We start from the raw sequence: 19,976 nt of genomic DNA, 5'->3' as shown, positions 1-19,976 counted from the left end.
AGCGGATGCATCGGCTATTTTTGCATTTAAAAAAATTCTATATTAGCCTTGGCTTTACTATTCATATGATCAAATTCTCTTCTTACTATATATAGATATAACTAATTTATTTCTTGATTGTATAATAAAATTAGTATTACATTAATATTCACTATTATATAGAAAATTATTTTTCATAATGAATTTTTGCACTTTCATTTTTGGCATGTTTGTATTATGCACTTTGTTTCAATATAAAATTATTTCCATACAGTGAAGATATAGGATCTAATATTTTTTACAATTACACTTCTCATTATCCTAAAAAATTATGAATTTTAAAGGAAATAAATATACAAGGTTTCATTTAATTAACACAAAGCATACACTCATTTATTTATAATAAATATCTCTTGCATGCTTTAATTTTCAAGCTTCTCATGTTCTTTGACTACAGAACATACTAATAATAATGAAGAAAAAAAATGAATAATATGGGGAGGGGGGTATTGAATTGAATGAAGAAGAAAAATCAAAACAAATATAGAAGAATAGAAAAAATTCATATTTTCAATTCCATAAAAATTGAAACCTAAAAAATTACAGCTTTAAACCAAAAATTAAATATAGATATTGCTCATGAATTTAAAAAGAAAAATCTTTAAAAAAATTTTTAAAAAGTAAATTAAAAAAATTTTTTGGTATTTTTTATAGATGAGCTTGAAATTAGTTTATTGAAAGTGGATTATATTTTATTTATAGAAATTGGAGCTTTAAATTGGTTTATGAAAATTAGATTGTAATATGGAATTTTAGCATATATATGAAAACTTCATTTTAAAAAATGTTATTCCTCAAAATTTAATTATTATAGCTTCTTTCTTTCAATTGGCAAACCTGAAGGGTTCTAGTAATGCTGTTCAGAAAAAGCAAAAGGGCAAGTGGCTCCTTGTGCCTTACGGTGGATTCATTGGGTTTGCATTTTTTTAAAACCCATTTTATATTAGCCAATGCAACGAAACCCTGTCCAGATAATTTTGTCTTATTTTCAGAATTTATGAAAACATATGCGAAAATTAAAAAAATACAACATAAAATTCTTATTTTCATTCAATCATCAACAATGTTAAATAATTTAAATATTTTTTAACAAAAGAATATTTATTAGTTTTATTGCATTACAATGAAAAATGTGGGCGAATGCATGTTAATATTCTTAAGTTATTACAATTGTAAAAGTACAGAACAAGATTTCTACAGTAGAATTTGCCTAATACGTCAGCTCTAATGGAAACTAAAAAGTACTTAAAATTAAAATTCTGCTGTCCTGATCAGGACAATGTTGCTGCCATTTTTTAGCCCCAGGAAAACATCTTTTCCAGCTGGCTATCAATGCACAACTGCATCCTTATATCTCGAACAAAGGAGCTAATTCCCCATCTCAAGCCAATGGTTATCTTGTACCCATGAAGGGAAATACCCAGAAACCATTGAACAGCCGGTATCGTTTAAAGCTGGGTGGGGATATTAGCTCCTTTGTTCGAGGTATAAAGACACAGTTGTGCATCAATAGCCAGCTTGGAAAGATGTTTTCCTGGGGCTAAAAAAAGGCAGTAACACTGTCCTAATCAGGACTGCCACTGTACGTTGGCAAATAGACTTTACTCTGTAGTACTGCTACGACTTATTTCTCACTCATAGATTTAAAACTAATTGTTTATCTTCTTATGAGATCAGTATGTGTGTCACTTTAAAAGGGTATACCTAAACAAGGCCTAGTGCTGCCACCTCTAGCCAATAGTTATCTTGTGAAATCATAGTTGTGGCCAATGTTGGTGTCACATAAAAAACACCTTACAAGTGTTGGGCCCCACAGAGGCAGTGTAGCCGATGCCGGTGTCACGTAACTGGCACCTGTACTGGTAGCATGTAAAAAGCACCTTTTGAGTGTTGGGCCTCACGGAGGCAAGGACAAATGACTGAGACCTTTGGTAATAGGCTGTGCTAGAGAAGCTGCTAGGACAATTCGAACCCAGTTATTTCATCATCAGTTAATTTGTCCCTGGTCAATTCATTGTAGATCAATTCATCACTGACAACTTTGTCCCCAAATACTCTGAAATGTGATTTTCAAGGGAAAGTTTAGAACAATCACTTCAGAATTAAAATTGTGGTTGGACAGTTTTAGATATTTTTTTTACCTTTCTTTAACCCCCGCTCGCTCTCTCTCTCAAGTATCTGAGCTGAACAGTTTACGAACAAAAATTTTCAAGCAAATCGAATTAAATTTATTCAATATGCCTACCTATCAACATAACTACCTGCAGGATCATAACTTCAGAGAAAGGAAAAATCAATTTGGTCGATCAAGAAAATTATATACACACAAAAAATAAGCAGAATGCAGATGGACTGAAGATATACTGGAGGTGCAAAAATCGTGAAAGATGTTGGGGTCATGCGAACTGACATCCATGCTGGTGGCACATACAAGCACCCATTACACTCTCGGAGTGGTTGGCATTAGGAAAGGGATGCAGCTGTAGAAACCATTCCAAATCAGACTGGAGCCTGGTGCAGCCTTCCAGTTTACCAGCCCTGGTCAAATCATCCAACCCATGCCAGCATGGACAATGGACACAAAATGATGAAGATAACACATATATTATACACATACATGCTCGCACACACACACACATCTATTTCTTCAGTTGAACTGGTTACACAAACGATTTTATGAGATCACAACTTGGAGCTGAACCAATGGCATTCGTTCGTTACCTTAGAATCAGGAGAGACATTATTAGAATACACAAAGCATAATGTATCAATGTCTTTTGCCTCACATTTGCAACCAGGTCACTGACATTCCTTTGCATATGTTGAAGTCAATTATGAGCTTGTTCTTAAGGCACCAAGTGTAAATGTATTGTCTTTACACTTTTTTTCTTTTCTCTCTGTCTCCCCCCTCTTTCTTTTCATCCTGTTCTTCTCTCTCTCTCTATTTTCCCCACTGCTCTTTTTCACGTTATCTGTTGGTGAACTTGTTTTCTCCTACTTTCCCACCATACAAGAAATTTGTATGAAGATCATGCCTGCGCTGTTTTTCACTGATTCAGAAGAATGCCTCAACACTGCATTTATTCATTTCATATCCAATTCTAGGGACAATTATTTCCAATTCCTGGGGATAATTATATCCGATTCCCAGAGAAAATTTTATTTCTAGTGAAATATAGTCGTCTCCAGGAATTCTAGTTTAATAATAAAGAATTCTAACATTTTCTATTTATTCTCCTTTTCTGTAAGTTTGCTGTCGAAGAATAGCAATGCCTTATTTATCAACCTGATATTTCCCTGTAGAGAATTTATTTGGTTAATGACGATTTTGTTAAACATGCTACATGGCCAACCCATCTGATTCGTTGGCTTACAGCTGTATTGCATTTGCACTTAACAGCTACAGTGCATTTCCTAATGTACAGGAAAGATACATATTACATGGTGTAATATGCATATCTGCATATATTTATTTATGCATACAACTGTATGGAAATATTACTGCATATTATATCATGTGGTTAAGAATGTTACTTCGACTCCATGATTTCAAGTTTGATTCCATCAGGCCAAATCTTCTATCACTACAGAATCATATCAACTTAAGTTCTGAGAAAGAAATTGAATAGATAGTAACTCTGTGAAAGCCATCATGTGTGTGTGTGTGTGTGTACATTCATTACTTTATGTTCTATATTTAATTTCCCCTTTATGTTATCTGATATATTCCTACCCCCTTTAATAGTTTTTCTCTCTCTCTCTCAAAAGTTTAGGGCTCACTTACAAAACTTGGCCTCCTGTATATGTAAGAAATCGTCGAACCCTGATATGTCGTCTAACAACGGGAGAGTTTATCGTGCGTGTGCGTGTGTGTGTAGAGTGCAATGGCCCAGTGGTTAGGGCAGTGAACTTGCAGTCGTGGAATCGCGGTTTTGATTCCCATACTGGGCGTTGTGAGTGTTTATTGAGCGAAAACACTTAAAGCTCCACGAGGCTCTGGGAGGGGATGGTGGCGAACCCTGCTGTATTCTTTCACCACAACTTTCTCTCACTCTTACTGCATGTTTCTGTTGTACCTGTAATTCAAAGGGTCAGCCTTGTCACATTCTTTGTCATGCTGAATCTCCATGAGAACTACATTAAGGGTACATGTGTCTGTGGAGTGCTCAGCCACTTGCACGTTAATTTCACAAGCAGGCTGTTCCGTTGATCGGATCAACTGGAACTCTCGTCGGTGTAACCAACGGAGTGTGTGTATATACACACACGTCTATAGATGTGTATGTATGTATACAAACATGCAGACCACTTCCAAAATTTAGTCCCCAGAGTTGGGTGAGTCTTCTCAAGAAATGTATATTGTCAGTCATCCTGGTCCCTTGTCATCTCCAAGAGGTTCAAGGTTGTGAGATCAGACTCGTTAGTACGAGAAGTACTAATTGTCTGAGGTACCATGCAGTGGAATTGAATCCTGGGCTAAGTTGAATGTCGAAGTCATGGAAACCAAGAAATAAGCAAGCTCTGAGTTGAGATGGAGCTAGGATTCAGCTTCCATTCTCATTTAAAGCTATTTAATGCCTCTTTTAATGTTTTTCGAAAAACCGTGGATGTTACACCATCTGGTTTCCCTAAACCTTCTGGGTTTGTGTCTTGTCAAAACTGTTCAGTTAAAAGAATCACTTCACACATGTAGTGTGTACATTGACCAATTCACTCTTCAATTCTAATTTCCTTATAATATATTCTTATCTTTATCTCAATGTCTGTCACTTTCTATTTTGTTGCCTCTCACCACTTAAAATTCTGAATGAATCATAAGAAATTAAGAGGGCAATGACTCGGCAGAAACAAGAGAATACTGATTAAATGCATTACAATATTCAATTAGGTCTTTTCGGTTTTGATATTCCTTTTCATCTATTTAAAGTTGATAAACTAAATACTAATAATGAGCTGGAATTAATTCGCTCGACTGTATCACGTCCTCTCCATTCTTTAATGTTAATCCCAGTGTTTCATTAAAAGCAATCAATCGATGAAGTTTATGAAAACACATGATTCTAAATGAGTAGATTCTTTATGTATGTAAATCCAAATACTGACTCACATTCTTGTGCTCTCTCTCTCTCTCAGGCACCATGGAACTATTTTTAGTGTAATAGGCTAATAAAAATTTGTTAGTATAGAGCAAAGATGGTCAAGACATTTGCTGATGTCCATAGCTTTAAATTGTATGTTTAAATGTAAATTAATTTTGACTTCCAATGTAGACACAAAGCTTCAGAGGGGTGTGGGGTAGGGGTATAATTGATTTTATGAACCCCAGCACTTGACTGATACTTTGTTTTATTGATTTTGAAAGGATGAAAAGCAGCAAAGATGAAATCAATGGAATGCAAACTCAATATAAATATCTGAAAGAAATTCTACCTCAAGAAATAAATTGATATCAAGAGATGAATCAAGAGGCATGAAAAAGGGTGGTTTATCAGCTGCTCTAAACCACTGAGACATTTGAATGTTTGATTAAAATTTGTAACATTTAGTAAAGACAAAGGCCTCAGTGTGTTCCCTCCACCAACCATGGCCTAATATTTTCTTTATCCATGTTTGGGTGCTGAGCAACTGAACAAAGTCTTCATTCCAAGTCCTGCATAGTCTTACTCTCGTTCTTTTCTCTGTACATGGTGTCCACTCCATCAGTTTGCTATTCCATCCATTATCCTGTTTTCTAAACATGTCTTATGAAAGACCACTTCAGCATTTTTATTTTCTAGATAAAAAAGTTACAGGTGTTTAATGAGACTAGTCTAAATTCATGATTATTTTAGAATTTAATTGAAACTCATGAGGGATGTATTTTGGTCAGAAATATAGTAACGAAAGGGTTAAACCTGTTGCTATTCTTATCCATTTTCTTAATCTTTAGCACTCTCCTTTCCATGGCTCTTTGTGTTGGTCTTCATATATTTTCAATGCTCTTGATGGTAATCCATGTTTCTCATGCATACGTAATTCTGCTCAGCTCACACTGGTTGAAGACCTTTCCTTTTAGGCACACTACTCATGATATGAATCAGTTTACCAAAGGCTGCCCATCCTAACTGCATGCGTCATTCAATTTCTTTGGTCTGATTTTTATCCTTTAACCCTTCTGTTACCAACCTGGCTGAAACCGGTTCAAGCTCTGAGTACAAATGTCTTGTTTTCATAAGTTTTGAATTAAAATCTTCCACCAAACCTTAGTCACAATTTATGTTCCTAACACTAGCTGAATGATAACTAAGTTATTTTACTAAATTCGTTGTTATATTTAAAGTAATTGAAAGAAACACAGAGCATCTCAAGAGAAATATGGTAACAAAAGGGTTAAGAAGAAAAATAATCAGCAGAAGACATGCGAGAAGGAGACTTCAATGTGGTCACTTTATATGCAAGAAATAATAACCTAAATTTCCTTCAATCCACACACCCTTCCAACTGGTTCTAATGTACATCTGCCCAAATGTAGAGGTGTGTATAACCCTTTTGATACCAATCCATCTGAAACTGCCTCTGGCTCTGTAGTACAAATGTCTTGTTTTCAAAAGTTTTGAATTAAAATCTTCCACCAAACCTTAGTCACAATTTATGTTCCTAACACTAACTGAATGATAACAAAGTTATTTTACTAAATTCTTTGTAATATTTAAAATTAATTGAAAGAAACACAGAGCATTTCAACAGAAATACAGTAACGAAAGGGTTAAGCAGATAATTTGTCTGAGATGAGTGTATTTGTTGACATGTTCAACTATTTAAACATCCATTACTACATTTCCAGCTGTGATTAGACAGTTGGAAATTATCCCTCATCATCATCATCGTCGGCGTCGTTTAATATCCATTTTCCATGTTGGCATGGGTTGGATGGTTTGACTGAAGACAGGCAAGTAAGGAGGCTGTGCCAGGGTCTAATCTGATCTCGCAAGTTTTCTACAGGTGGATGCCCTTCCTAATACCAACCACTCTGAGATTGTAGTGGATGCTTTTTATGTGCCACCGGCATGAAGGCCAGTCAGGCGGCACTGGCAACGACCTATGCTCAAATGGTGCTTTTACTGTGCCACCAGCACGGAAGCCAGTTAGGCGGCACTGGCAACGACCTATGCTCAAATGGTGCTTTTACTGTGCCACCAGCACGGAAGCCAGTTAGGCGGCACTGGCAACGACCTATGCTCAAATGGTGCTTTTAACATGCCACCAGCATGGGTGCCAGTCAGGCGGCACTGGCATCAGCCACAACAATGACTTCACTAGACTCGTTTTACTCAGTTCTGAGTCCACATTTTTTACTTTCATCTGAGCATTTCTGTCAACCCTTTAATGCTGTTGGAAATGAGTACAATATCATCAGAAAATCTGAGATGATTTAGTATACATCCATTTATATTTATATTCCTTTATCTGACCAATACAAATTCTTAAAATCCTTTTCTAAAACAGATGTGAATAGTTTGGGTGATATGGTGTCTCTTTGTCTAACGCATTTCTCAATTTTCATATCAATCATTTTGGTGTTTAGAGTTGCTTTAATTCTCCAGTTGGTCTACTAATTCTCTGGAAACTCTACGCCGTCTCCTTTGATTGCTTTTTCCTCTAGTGCTCATAGTATATTATCGATTTCCATGGAATCAAAAGCTTTTTCAAACTCTGCAAATATTAAGCATAATGGTATGTTGTAAGTCTGGCATTTCCCTTCATTTGCTTTACAGTATGTGTGTACATCTATTATGCTGCGGTTTCTCCTGAAGCCTCCCTGTTCTGCTGTAGTGTTCTCATCCAGCTTTCTCTCTCAAATCTTTTTTTATATGATGTACGATAGTAGGCTGGTTGGTCTGTTGTTCTTTAAAATTCTGGCATCCCTTTTTCCTAAAGGATTAGCTGGGAATCTTCCCACGTAACCAGTGTCCTGAGTTGATGTAGGCATTTTGCATTTAGTTTAGCTAGTTTCTTCTCTGTGCTTGGCCCAAGCACTTTTATCATGTCTATTTCAATCCCATCTCGACCTGCAGTTTCATTGTTTCTCATTTCCTTTATGACATTTCTCTGCTTCCAAGATGTCTGGGACCCTTACTGTTCAAGAAACTTCTTTGTTAGATTGAATGAGGTTTCCGTAGAATTCTTTTACTCTTTCTAATATTTGTACATCTTCTGTAAGTTGTTTTCCATCTTTGTCATTTAGGCTAATGATTGTGTTATGTCCCATAGACATCTTCTGCTTAGTTTTTGTTTTAAGGCTTTCGTTGTCTTCAAGTGTTTCCTTAATTATTTCCATATTTACCATTCTTTTATTTTCCGTTTTCTTACATATTCCAGTATATTCAATGCATTGTGTAGATGAGTCTTGCTTCATTGTTCTACGGATATTCATGAGTTACAAAAGTTTATAATTTCACTCAATTTACCATCAAACGAATCAGACACTAGCAAAATTCTTTTGTCGGTTCTCATTTTGAGAAGCAAATTTTGCAGCTTCTGTAAGGAGATTTACTTTGCTTGTTTTTAATGAAACAAAAGCATAGCCAGAGAATTTAATCTCTCATATGCCATTCTACAAACGTTTTGCTTGGGAAAATGTTCTTTCAGCTGTAGCAAGTTTTGCAGGAATTAACACTAAAAGCTGGTAAATTTTAGAAGTATCTCATATTAAATGCTCACAGTAGGTTGATTTTTATCATTCAGGTGGCCTACAATGTTACTAAATAACAAACAAATCTCTCTCGTAGAAATTTGAAATACCAGAAATTAAGTTATGGAACAATATAATCAAAGCAACTGCCCTTAGTAAAACTGATTTCTGATGAAGAATATTCTTTGTCACTTACCTTTAGAAGTAATGTCTCCAGCCTTAAAGATACCTTGTAATCTGCTTGACAAAATCATTTATCAGGAGAAGGGATTATTTTATCTGTAGCCTGAAAATACATATGTTTGCAATGGTCTTGAACTCACAATGAAAATGTCCCTTCCTCAATTCTCAATTCAATTCTTCTAGAGGACTTCCACAGTCATGTAGGTTCTGAGATGAAATACTATCTCTCTCCCTCTCTTCAGATAATGTCTTACACTGCATTATAAATTTTGTAGTTTTTCTTCTCTAAAGATTGTACTCGACAGCATCTTCAGTTGAAGTTGTTCTAAACATTTGACAACTGAAAATTCTTTTCCAAACATATTTCTTGCTCCGTCAAAGCATACACTTCTGTCGTTGCTGTTTTGTGAGCACGCCTAGGGTAACTGAAAATATTGTTGAACATTTATGTCTTGCAAATAATACAAATATGCTGAAATTTCTTATTGGCCACCAAACATTTGTTGATCTCATGATTACATAATGTAATCTGATTTTTTGGCAGTAACTGAAAAGTCATTTGTACCAAGGCCACCGAGCGATTTTCTCAGCCTTTAAAAACAGAACTCGTGTTATATATTTTGTGACTCGGCTGTTTATTTGTACAAGCTTTGTTGAGCGATCTAAGGAGATGGAACTAGCTTCTCTCTTTCAATTCTGTGATCTTTTATCTTTTACTTGTTTCAATCATTAGACTATGGCGATGCTGGGGCACCATCTTGAAGGGTTCCTAATTAAATGGACCACAGTATTTTTTTTTAAAGCCTACTACTTATTTTTGCTGAATAACTAAGTTACGGGGATGCAAATAAAACCAACACCAGTTGTCCAGTAGTGGTGAAGCACAAATAAAAAGACACACATATATATATATATATATATATATATATCTTCATCATTGTCATCACATATATATATACACGCACACACATACAACGGGCTTCTTTCAGTTTCCGTCTACTAAATCCACTCACAAGGCTTTGGTTGGCCTGAGGTTATATTAGAAGCTACTTGCCCAAGTTACCACAAAGTGGGACTGAACCCAGAACCAGGTGGTTGGAAAGCAAACTTCTTACCACACGGCCACATTTACACAGACATGCACAGGCACACATATATATACATCAAGCTTCTTTCAGTTTCTGTCTCCCAAATCCACTCACAAGACTTTGGTTGGCCTGAGGCTATATTAGAAGACACCTGTCCAAGGTGCCACACAGTGGGACTGAACCTGTAACCTTGTGGTTGGGAAGCAACCTGTGCCTATTAGTTTACATTATTCTTGAACCTTTCAAGAATAATCATGAATACTTTCCTGGTACCTTTATGGTCAAGTAGAGAGTGAACTTTGTGGCCTCCTATATTGTTTAAATATTTGTTTTCATGTCACTTCTACATTGCAAGGATTTTTTTCCATCCACAATTCCCCATTATTTATTACACAAGCATAGCTGTGTGATAAGAAGCTTGCTTCTCAACCACATGGTTCTGGGCTCAGTCCTACTGTGTGGAAGTGTCTTCTACTGTAATCTTGGGCCAACCAAAGATTTGTGAGTGGATCTGGTAGACAGAAACTGAAAGGTCATTATGTATACATGTGTGTGTGTGTGTGTCCATCACCACTTGATAATCAGTACTGGTGTGTTTATGTTCTTATAACTTAGCAGTTTGGCAAAAGAGTCTGACAGAATAAGTACTAGGCTTTAAAAATGTACTGGAGTCGATTCATTTGACTAAAATTCTTCAAGGCCGTTCTCAAGCATGGTTGCAGCCCAATGACTGAAACAAGATAAAAATACACATCGCTTGGGATTTTTCCAATCAAGCCATGTTCCATAGAAACCTTGACTTTATTTTTGGCCAAACAATGATAATCGCACAGCCATATGTTTTGCCATTATAAAAACCTGAAATTTTTTTTTTTTTATTTCCTACTCTTCTGGGAGAAATTGTCGCAGCTGTTGCATGGTTCCACATCACTTTGTAATGCAAAAAAGGTGTTTCTCTTTAACTTATTCTCTTATTACTAACACACTCCTTCACTCACACAAACACGTTCCCTCTCTCTCTCTCTCCCTTTCTCTCTACAGAATATGCAAGGAATCTGCTTGCATACATTATGAGAAATGTTCCCTCATGTACATACACAAACACATTCTTGTATTTACATACACAGTAAGATAACAATGTTGATCCTCCCCATCACCACCACTAGACACACATCCCTATTTTTGTATCAATATACACACAAGAAGCATTCTTCACACCCCCACACACACTTATGAATACTATATAACAACATTGCTATATATACTCATATCTTAATCTGTTGGATACGCACTCTAATTAAGTGGTAAAAAAATGATTGCCAATATATTTCATTTTCATTAACCATTCTTTGGCTTTTAATGACAATTTTTTTTTTATACCATTAAACTCACCTTGTGGTTATTCACATAGGCAAACCAAACGATGTGCAAACAATCATTTCTATCATGCATTTAGGAGTTGTTTGCATGATTTGTTGAAGTTTTACCCAAATGATTCTCCAATGTAATTTAGGAATCTGCACTTTTAATAGCAGCATGGTGACATTCAGAGAGCCAGTGTTCTTCAAAGTACTGCCAAACTTTTTTTTTTCCTTTTCAATTAAAACACAATTTCTTTACCTGCAGCAAGCTGTAGTTCTGAATTTTCATTATATTTAGAGCCAAAGAGAAAGAATAAAAAAAAATAGAACCAAAACAATATTTACGCTTAGATTGGTTGTAACGAAATGGAGAAAATGAAATCAAAAGCAGTGTACAAGATTGTTTGGAAAGAACATTTCTGTTTCCCCAAATGTTGGCTTGAGAAAATTAAAATTCATCAATTGATTTGGGTAACAAAAGCAAACCTGAGGGCAGTTTTTTCTTGGTTGTGCTGATGTTGATTTCGACAATAAAGCAGAAATTGTTTCAACAGAAATGACTTTACTAGAAATCTCTGTATTTGCAATTTATATGATATCTATTTCTTTATTGCTCACAGGGGGCTAAACAGAGAGGGGACATAAACAAAGGGATTAAGTCGATTACATCGATCCCAGTGGGTAACTGGTACTTATTTACTCAACCCCAAAAAGATGAAAGGCAAAGTCAACCTTGGCGGAATTTGAACTCAGAACATAACGGCAGATGAAATACCGCTAAGCATTTTGCCCGGCATGCTAACGATTCTGCCAGCTCACCGCCTTTGTATATCATCATCATCATCTAATAACGTCCATTTTCCATGCTGGCATGGGTTGGACAGTTTGACTAGGGACTGGCAAGCCAGGAGGTCACACCAGGCTCCAATCTAATCTAGCAATGTTTCTACAGGTCGATGCCCTTCCTAACGCCAACCACTCCAAGAGTGTAGTGGGTGCTTTTTACATGTCGCCAGTCAGGCAGCACTGGCATCAGCCACATTCGGATGGTGCTTTTTACATGCCACCGGCACAGAGGCCAGTCAGGAGTACGGGCATTGGCCAGGTTCAGATGGTGCTTTTTATGTGTCACCGGCACAGAGAGCCAGTCAGGTGGCACTGGCATCAGCCACAATTACAATTTCCATTTGATTGTGATTTGATTTGATTTTGATGGTTTCCTTTATCTTAGACTGTGGCCATGCTGGGGCACCACCTCTGAGAATTTTTTTCTTTTTTTGGCGAATGAATCGACCCCAGTACTTTTCTAAAGTCTGGTACTTATTCTATTGTTCTGTTTTGCCAAACCACTAAGTTACAGGGATGTAAACACACCAACACCAGTTGTCAAGCAGTGGTGGGGGACAAACAAACACAAAGACATAATATATACATATATACAACAGACTTCTTTCAGTTTCCATCTATCAAATCCACTCCCAAGACTTTGGTTGGCCCAAGGATGTAGAAGACACTTGCCCAAAGGTGGCGCACTGTGGGACTGAACCCATAACCATGTGGTTGTGAAGCAAGCTTCTTACCACACAGCCACACTTGTTTTATACGGTTTCTTTTTGCAGCTAATGAATAGGAAAGATTAAGATTTATCAAATCTGATTAAAATAACTCTAAATAACATTGTTTGTTACCTCCTACCTGAGTACACCTGAAGTTGTTTGATAATCTTAGGAAACACAGTTTTTGAAATAAATTCAATGAATGGACATTTGAGTATCTGATGTTGGTATGAGTTTCAAAACAGACTGCTAGATAATAACATGGTGTTCCTATATATGTGGCAGGAACATACAGTTATATTACCTCTTTTATGATTCATGATCAAAACGATATATTTACTGAATGTCGTAGAAACAGTGAACAGCACCATCTGTAATTAAGATTTATGAGAGGTCATATTTCACATCACTTACAGCTTGAAAAGTCACAGGAGAATTTACGTAGGTTAATACTGAAATGGTAATTTTTCAAAATATTGACTGTAACCAGTATATTTTTGGATGTGATTATATTGAGGTTTATTATCAATTCCAGTCAAGAACTGTTTTAAAAAATCACGAAACCATTTTTCTGTAAAAACAAATAATTTAGGATTGAAAGGGTTTATTGAGAAATCAAACAGTTGGCAATTCCCATAATAAAATAATTACCTGCTTGGTAAAAGGATAAAATCTTTCCTATTTGTATATATATATATATATATATATATATATATATATATATATATATATATATATCATCGTCATTTAACGTCCGCTTTCCATGCTGGCATGGGTTGGACAGTTTGACTGAGGACTGGTGAGCCAGAAGGCTGCACCAGGCTCCAGTCTGATCTGGCAAAGTTTCTACAGCTGGATGCCCTTCCTAATGCTAACCACTTTGAGAGTGTAGTAGGTGCTTTTACATGCCACCAGCATGAGGGCCAGTCAGGCAGTACTGGCAATGACCACACTCAAATGTTGTTTTTCACATGCTACCAGCACGTGCCAGTAAGGCATCGCTGACAACGATCACGCTCAAAAGGTGCTTTTTATGTGCTACGGCATGGGAGGCAGTCAGTGGCCCTGGTAATGATCACGCTTGGATGGTGCTTTCAATGTTCCACTGGCACACGTGCCAATTAGGGGGTACTGTCATCGACCACATCAGCGATTTTGATTTCCCTTGCCTCAACAGATCTTCCTAAACAAAGTTTATTGTCCAATGAATGAAGGGTACTCATAAGTGGGCGGGTTATACACCACTGGCATAGGCCACGGGTTATGATCTCACTTGGCTTGCCGGGTCTTCTCAAGCACAGCGTATCTCTAAAGGTCTTGGCCACTAGTCATTGCCTCAGTGAGGCCCAGTGTTCTAAGGTTGTGCTTCACCACCTCATCCCAGGTCCTCCTGGGTCTACCTCCTCCACAGGTTCCCTCAACTGCTAGGGTGTGACACTTTTTCACACAGCTGTCCTCATCCATTCGCAACACTTGACCATACCAGCACAGTCGTCTCTCTTGCACACCACATCTGGTGTTTCTTAAGACCAACTTTTATCTCAGGGCGCTTACACTCTGTCATGTATGCACACTCACATTACATATCCAGCAGAGCTTACTAGCTATATATATATATATATATATATATATATATATATAGAGAGAGAGAGAGAGAGAGAGAGAGAGAGAGAGAGATTATTTATAAATAAAAAAATTGCTCGTCTACATGTCTCACTGGGTGGACAACATTTTTGTTGATCCTACCAAATGAAACAGTAAATCATCATCATCATCATTTAACATTCGTTTTCCATGCTGGCATGGGTTGGATAGTTCGACAGGAGTTGGCAAGGTCAGGATCCACACCATGTTCCATTGTCTGTTTTGGCAGGATTTCCACAGATGGATGCTCTTCCTAATGTCAACCACTTTAAAGTTGAATTAAGAATGTGTGTGTGTGTGTTATTTCTTTATTGCCCACAAGGGGCTACACACAGAGAGGACAAAGAAGGACAGACAAACGGATTAAGTCGATTATATCGACCCCAGTGCATAACTGGTACTTATTTAATCGACCCCCAAAGGATGAAAGGCAAAGTCAACCTCGTCGGAATTTGTACTCAGAACGTAGTGGCAAACGAAATACCGCTAAGCATTTCACCCGGCTTACTAGCGTTTCTGCCAGCTCACCACCTTTAATGTGTGTGTGTGTGTGTGTTTATACATATGTATGGATGTTTGTCTATAAGTGTGCGAGTTACATGTACACACACACACACACACACACACACACACACACAGATGCACAGTCGTGTGTGTTCACTTCTAATCAAGCAATTTCACATTAATCTAATGGTTTACTCTATACATTTATAGAGTACAAATTTGTTATCTTTAAACAAGAATAATATTGACAGTGACTTTGAAGTTTCAGTCTCAGCCAGTTAAGCCATCTTTGGAATGGTAAAATTTTGAAGCCACTGTCAAAAATATTCTTGTTTAAGAATTATACACACACACATACATATATATACACACATCATTGCAGGAAATGGTCTTTCAAACACTGCCTAGGATCATACTTCAAATAACAATAGATTATATAATAATCTGAATAGAGTCCCTGAGAATCGTAATAAGCCAAAAACATGTAATTGTGAAAATATCAATGACTGCCCATTAAATGGAAATTGTCTTGTGAGAAACACAGTATAACTGATATAAGTGTAATTGCACATTCATGCTCAGGGGAATACACAAGCTCTGGATTTACGGCTAACATTTTCAAGAAGTGTTTTTATCTATATTCGTGTTCTCTCTTTCCAAAACCCTAAATTGACTCAATCAACATCATTAGGTGAATATGTGTGGCAACTCAAACACCTTTCAGTGGAAAATAGAAGAATTTGAAACTCTATGCACAGAAGAATGAAGGCTATACTGATTATGTAGCAAAGCAAATTTTACTTTCTGATAAACGACTTCCAAATAAATGAAACAAATTCATGATCAACTGCAAGGTTTTTTGGGGAACTTTCAAGTTCTTTTACAAAAAAAAAAAACAAAAAAAAAAACAAACTCAAACAAACTAAGACATCTAACTTAAACCTGCAAGTAAACATCTTACAAAACACTTGGTTCCGTCTCTATATAAACTGCTTTTCGTCTTTTGCCCTTCATATCCTTAAGAGACTTCTGCTTCAACTATTTAAATGTTATATTATTCATTAACCATTGTTGTGGTTGTTATATTATTATTATTATTATTAGCGTATTATTCTAAGTCATGTTAGTTTATTGCATATATCAAAGGGCATTACTTCCAACAATTGACAGGTCTATTCATATATCCCTAAAACTTCCTAGATATTATTAAAACTAGCTCTATTATCCAACTTAAGTCAACAAATGGATATCTGTATGTACATATGGATAGAAGAACGTGGGTGAGCAGCTTTGTGTGTGTGTGTGTGTGTGTGTGTGTGTGTGCACATATGTGTGTATGTGTGTCTCTCTCTCTGTATATATATGTATACACACATAAAAGTATATATCAATATGTGTATATGTGTGTATATATATAGATGTATAACATGTCTGTATATCTGCATGTATGCCAACATACATATGTATATGAGTATATATATATATATATATATATATATATATATATATATATTGGTTCATATGGTTTGTATATAATTTTTAGTATATGAACTTATCTTACCTTATATATGCAAATTTCTTAACTTCGATGTGAGTCTATCCGCATCATGCACTAGGATCTCTCTCTCTCGATATATATATATATATATATATATATATATATATATATATATATATATACACATACATACATACATGTGTGTGTGTGTGTACGTATCAGCTTGTATACATACACATGTATGTGTGGTGTCTAGGTATGGTTCCATATGTATGTGCGTACATATGCACTTATAAATATACATGTGTATATATGTGTATGTATGTATACATACATGTATGCTTGCACATGTTATGAAGCTACAACACTGCATCTGTATATAAAAGACACAAATGCAATGTTAGAAAGGGAGATGGTTGCTACATGTTTATACACTATTGTATTAAGTGTGTATTGGTAAATACAAACTACATTGATAGCTTGTATCTCAGATATATGAAAAATAAATACATATATACTTATTAGGTATCTATCTATCTTTCTATCTATCAATCTATCTAGTTCTTAGCTCTCTCTCTCTCTCTGTATGTATGTATATATATATATATAATATATATGGTTATTGTGTTCATGAAGAAAACACTTCATTTCCCATTGTTCCCATCCATTCAACTGTCAATGGGTACCTCTGCAATGAACTAGCTTTTCAATCAAGGGGAATGTTGGCCTGTTCACCCAGCCAGTGTGATGGCATCATTTGAAAGCTTAAATAATGCAAAGCGCATTGTGACCAGCAATGTATAACAACATCTCATAGTCTGGTCAGTCAGATGATATACTTATGTATGTATCTATGTACATATATTCATGCATACATATATACACATACAAGCATACATGCATACGTACGTACAATTACTGCACCTGTAACTATTAGGGTATTAGGATATGTAACACAGTTCCTAAATACCAATCTTGAGAAATTAGGTTTCTCAAAACCAGAAGGGAGAAAGCTAATTGGAAGACTACAGATCGAATCCATCACTAGAACTTTAAAAATCTATAAAACTTTCCTGAAGTTTATCATTTAAATATATATGAGCATGCCTAGATATGCGACTATATGCATGAGAAGACATACATAACATGAAACATACAAATGTGTATGTATAGATAGTTAGATACATACATGCCTGCAAAAATACCTCGTTGATGTTGAAATTCCAATGAAAGATCCTTGGATCCAGGTTAGAAACCAATTCTTTCTCTATTGGCCAGAAATCTTGAAATAAAACTGAATAAAGACATACATACACATACATGGCTAAATTTGTACATCCGTTGGTGCCTACATGTTTTTGTATGTGTGTGTACAAACGAATACATGCTTACATACAAAGAAAAGAGCAGAGAGAGGATTGAATATATTTCAAAGATATAATTGAGATTACAAAACTGAAAACGGGAAAATCGCTTCATGAGCCACAAAAGTGAAATCACTTGGAAAGAGTGCAATAATTGATTCATTCAAGTATAAAACAGCTTATAATTTATTTTCTATTAAGATGTCTGAACAATTGGGTTTCATTTTCTCAACTTTACTAATGCTAATAACTTTCTGTGGTTTTTGGTTTCAGTTGTTTGTTTGTTTTTTGATAATATATTCCAAAACCTCTTTGTTTTGAAGCTGAATGGCAAAGATCTTGACTTAGTGTCTATGAATATCAGAGTTCAAATTATTACTGCAGTCAGTGATGCAGCATGGTCTGCTACACATTATTCTTTAAAATATATTCCATATGTTTAGATGCCAGTATATGCTACGGGTGTTGCTGTTGTTGTGGTCATGGTAGCTGTTGGTGAATGACAATATCTTTCTAGGGCCACACGTAGAAGTAATTAACAACACTAACGAATAATTAACAGAAGATTTCTTTACTGCACAGAAGTGTCTTTTGTGTTTCATCTGGGGATGGAAAATAATGGTGACAGTTATACACCAGGTGAGACATAGTCCTGGGGCCTATACAAAGCAATCTGTGGCTGGCCCCATCACAACCGAGAAATAATTGCACTATATTCATGTTGACAAAATCTGTACCTTGTACCTGCCAATGTCTGCTGATGCAATGGGAATGGAGACATCAATTGGTAGTCTCAACATTCTGGGGTTATTGCCAAAAGCCACCATTTTATATGGCTCAATGAGAAAGTTCTCGAAAGCTGAATCATACACTGGCTTGATGCTGTTTTGTTGGTTAATAAGCTGATCATGTGAAACTGCTTTGGTTTGGTAATGAAGTCTATCTGGTTGATCTCTAATTGACGGTTGATGATGTGGCTGTACTTTTAGTTGCTCCATTATCTTCCTTCTTCATGTTGATATCACAAAATATTGGTCTTTTCTGATGAGAATTTAGTCCTTCTGTTGCTTTCACTGCTACTAATCCGATTAGTTAAGGTTATTTGCTGGCTTTTCTTGCAGACAACCTTACTGACATTTTTCCCCAACCACTTGGCAACAATTGTGTGAACTAATAAAGACAGGTAAACTGTGAGGAATTAAGTCAATTCACTCTCTATTTTCACTTTTGATTGCCTTTATTTAAGCCAATAATTAAATTTTGGTAGGAGAAATGTGATAAATAAATTGCCTAAATTTAGCCTTTTGGGGTTCTCATGTGTATTATAAAACATGGTCATTCCTTTCAAAGATTGATGTTGAATTCTGAATGTGAGTGACAATGTGATTAATTCCCCACCCGTGGTCTCAAATGCAAACCAATTGTGAGAAAATACACGTGAAAGGAGCAAAAAAGAAAAAAAAATCTTTAGAATTATTGATTTCTGTGGTGTAGGTACAAAACAAAGTTTTGTTAAGAAAGAAAATAATTAAATTGATCCTAACGTATTTTTGGAACTTATTTTATGATGATTCCACAACTATTTGGCAATAATTGCCAAGAATCAACACAGGCAGACTTTGGGGAACCGAATCAGGTGAAAATGATTTCACTGACAATTTGAAAAGTGATGTCAGTCACTGACTGTCAGAGAAAGAAAACAGTGCCCAGAACCATTTCGTTGGGAAGCAAACATCTTACCACACAGCCACATCTGCACCGACAATTTTTCACTTTCACAACTCAAGACTTGAATTTCTTAGGACTACACAGACACAGAAAACAATATCTTAGTTTCCCCAGAGTCATGTGTGTTATTTTAGCCAATCAGAAACCAGCATTCAGTTGAACTATTGTTTTTGAATATATTAACAAAAACTATTTTTGTTCACTTGGCACATTTACTTGTTACCAGACAAGTCTGTCTCTCTGCCTTTGTCTGGTTTTCAATCTGGCATCAATCATACATAAACCGTTATTTCTGTATCTCAATGCATTATCTCTCTCCCAGCTAGATGTCAGCTTTGGT

General features: G+C 36.0%; 1 long non-coding RNA gene across 1 annotated transcript in view; it reads right to left on the bottom strand.

Moving 5' to 3' along the window:
• Positions 1-19,976, bottom strand: part of LOC106868901 (uncharacterized) — a 65,609-nt gene that overhangs the window by 38,834 nt on the left and 6,799 nt on the right. The window contains exon 2 of the long non-coding RNA XR_001409352.3: positions 8,907-8,996. This is a non-coding gene — a long non-coding RNA (uncharacterized LOC106868901). The remainder of the gene's footprint in view (positions 1-8,906; positions 8,997-19,976) is intronic.

The sequence above is a fragment of the Octopus bimaculoides genome, chromosome 2 (assembly GCF_046866305.1).
Source record: "Octopus bimaculoides isolate indiv1 chromosome 2, ASM4686630v1, whole genome shotgun sequence".
Classification (NCBI taxonomy): domain Eukaryota; kingdom Metazoa; phylum Mollusca; class Cephalopoda; order Octopoda; family Octopodidae; genus Octopus; species Octopus bimaculoides.
Note: the sequence above shows the minus strand (reverse complement) of the source record. Positions and strands in the feature narration are given on the sequence as shown.